Source organism: Oratosquilla oratoria, chromosome 23 (genome assembly GCF_046742065.1).
Source record: "Oratosquilla oratoria isolate Oo_2021 chromosome 23, ASM4674206v1, whole genome shotgun sequence".
Classification (NCBI taxonomy): domain Eukaryota; kingdom Metazoa; phylum Arthropoda; class Malacostraca; order Stomatopoda; family Squillidae; genus Oratosquilla; species Oratosquilla oratoria.
In genome coordinates this window covers 37997752-38001339 of record NC_134799.1, presented here as the reverse complement: position 1 = coordinate 38001339, position 3588 = coordinate 37997752, and positions in this window count along the sequence as shown.

Sequence of the window (3588 nt, the reverse complement as noted above, 5' to 3'; positions counted from 1 at the left end):
ACTAATATATATCAAATATCTATGCATTTGTATGAAAAACTTTATTTCTTGACATCCTTTAGGCATGAAATATTTCTCTATTTGTCCTCAGAATTCATTTTCTAATTATCATAATTAGATTTGAACCCATGTATTGGTCTGGCTTGGGTTGTATTAGCCTCTAATCAATTCCAAAATATATATGCATTTGTATTAACTTTTTGCATTTGTATTAACTTGTAGATTGAGAGAAGCGAGTAAATGTCCTGGTGGATTGAAAAGTGTAATGAGAAATAGACATCTGGGAATGGATGCTCAGAGGAGGTTATATGAAGGAGTGATTGTGCCAACAGCATTGTACGGGGCAGAAACATGGAACATGAGAGAGGAAGAGAGAAGTTTGAATGTGTTTGAGATGAAATGTCTGAGAAGTATGATAGGGGTTAGTAGGCTGGATAGAGTGAGAAATGAGGAGGTGAGGAGGAGAACAGGGGTGGAAAGGGAGGTGGGAGATAGGGTTGATGAAAGAGTATTAGGATGGTTTGGACACATGGAAACAATGAGCGAAGAAAGATTAGTAAAAGAAGTGTGGAAGGCAGAGGTGGAAGGAGTGAATATGAGGGGGCGTCCTAGAATGAGATGGATGGATGGGGTAAAGGGGGCTTTAGGGAAGAGGGGAATGTCTGTTGAGGAAGGACGGGAGAGGACAGAAGACAGGGGTGAATGGAGAGGGGTTGTGTATAGATAATGCTGTGATGCATGAGGGGGAGTTGGTGGGGAATGGGGGGTGAGGAAATATATATGAGAAATAATTGACGCAGCCCGAAGAGATTTCTTCCCGTCTTCTCCTTTTATGCATGGGGGGACGGAGAGGGGGAGTCGCCGAATTTATGAAGTGGCCTTGCTGTGGATGTGCTGTTTCTTATGACACTGCTTCTGACCCAGGGCAGTGGACAGGATGCAGGGATGACCCGTCATCAAGGAGGTGCCAAGATAAGAGGGAGGGAGGAGGGTGGAGGGGAGTGGAATATATAGGAAATGGAATGGGTGGGAGTGGTTTCTATGCCTTTTTCTTTTTGGCTACCCCCCATGCAGGGGGGAAAAGCCTTTGGTATATGTATGTATGTATGTATTAACTTTTTAATTTCTAATTTTTTACATTGTTTAGACATGAAATTTTTCTCAGTTTGTCCTCACACTTCTTTAAGCACTCATTACACTAATCATGATTTTTCTTTTCTTCTGTCAATGTAGTCTATCCCTTCTGGAGGCCCGATTACTGTAATTGTATTATTTGTTTCTTTTCGATTTTTCAACGTTGGTTGATCCAGACATTTAGTCTCTCCTGACACGATTTATCTGCTCCAGTTTCCATAGGTGATTGTGAAGTGCTTTATCATAAGCCTTCTCTAGATTGAGGCACATACAGTCCACCCATCTCTCTCTTGCAGCCTTCAAATCACTTTCAGATAACTTAAAATGAATGACACAATGAGTTTCCAAATCTAAAGCCAAACTGAATATCTGTCAAAATGTTCATATTCTCAGCATACTTAAGTCATCGTTTTTTCACAATATCTTTATATAGTATAGCTTCACTATTGTGCTGGTTTAGTGGTGCTTCCTTATTTCCACCTTTTTGAATTTATATCACATTAACCTCTTCTATTCTTGTGGCATAATTCCCTTTTTTTAATGAACAAACGATAAGACTGAATAATTTCTGCCAGTTGTTTCCACTATTCTTTAATCATCCAGTTTGAGATCCCGTCAGGTCGTGAAACTTTTCATAATCCAACGAATCCAAATGTTTGAGCACTTCTACATTTATATCTTCTAAACCTTATTATTTGCCCACCTCGAATTCCTATGAAACATTGTTGTTGATGAAGATTGATTGGAATTTTTCTTCATTATTACTATATGAGCTGAAGTCCCCTCAGAAAACCTCACAACCCATTACTAGCATGGCAATTTATTACTTGTGTCTAATTTTTTCATTAATGAACCCGTGAAACAGTTTTTGTACATCTCTGTACATATCTACAACACTCTTCCTGCGCATTCTTTTCCTCCTCCCAGAGAATTCTTTCGTAGACATTTGTTGCTTGTATGTATTTATTTTTTCATATCTTAGAGCTTCTTCTGTTTCTCCAGTTTCTCCAAGCCAAGTACCCATTTTTCTTAATCTATCTCAGAATTCTTTTTTCAACCAGTCTTGTTTCCACTTCTCCCTTCCACTAACCTTTAGGACATGTTTCTTCATTCTTAACTTGAAGAGAAATTTTCCGCTTCCTCATAGTTCCACTAGTGTTCATGTGTTGCAAGAAATGCCTGTTGATTGAATGTAAATTATTCATTCTATGCTAGTGTACATACGCGCATGCATTAGCAACTCGACGTCAGATCCTAGGAGTAGCAACGGAACACCTATTGTGTGATGTGACCAGAGGTCAATTTGGGTTGACCTCAGATATCAACCATCAAACCACCTGCATCCCGATCGAGGAGCCGGCCATGCAACGTTACCATATGATAGACGCTAGCGTAATTTCATCACTTCTTATATCTAAAGATATATGAAATGTGAAAGTAAATATTGAGTGTCTATACTCAGTTCCATTGTGTATATAGATGTAAATAAACAGACAGAAGATGTTAGAATTATAAGTTATAAGATATTGTTGGTAACTGCCACCATTTGAATTCTAAGTTGTAAAATATATTATTGGCAACAGCCACCATTTTCTTCGTCACTTCCGTTGATGGAAAGCACCAGTCACAGTGGCCCAGGAAAACAGCTGGCCTAAACCTCTCTCCGTACATTATCGCACTTAATTCAACGCATCTCACCGCATTTTTTACGTATAATTCAACCAATAATTGGAACTATAGCAACACATCCATTCTTCGTAAGTACATCGTCTTCTCAGGAAAAAAACAACAACAAAACAAGTGCTTAATATTCATTGTTATTCAGTGATGTACTTTTATACATACACATTTCCGAAAACACGTAATCACTCTCTGTTTTCAGAGCCGTGTTTTCGAAGACAAGCGATAAGACAAATACATATAACTGTATCTGCTTCTAGTTCACAGCTAATACACAGCACGTTAATAACAAGCATCGGACTTGCTAAAGTCAACACATGGCAGCACTACCCTCCATCAGTACTTTTCTTCTTTTAAGCGCCACACGGAAGTTCTTGTTTATAACATCTTTCCCGAAGGAACTTTCTTTGCTCTTCCATTTTTCACGTGTCTGCTTCTCGTTTTCGGGTTTACCGTCCAGCGCAACTCATCATGAAGACTAACTTCCAACTTGTTTTCGTGAGAAATTAGCTCCCGGATGATGTCTCGCTTATTGATGATGACAATCGTTTAAGCGGTGTGATAGGCAATGCTCCTGTGCGCTTGGACCAGACGGGTCGGACTAATATCCTTTTCCATCTGATGGATCAGGAGAGCCTCGACGTCTACTTTGAGAGGAAGACTGTGTGGAGCCTGAAGAAGCTGGTATTCTCTCCCAGCACGGTCACTCCCAATGACGATCATGTGAGAGCGTCCCTGCACGTAGGCAGGGTAGTCCTTGACTCTCCTGAAGAT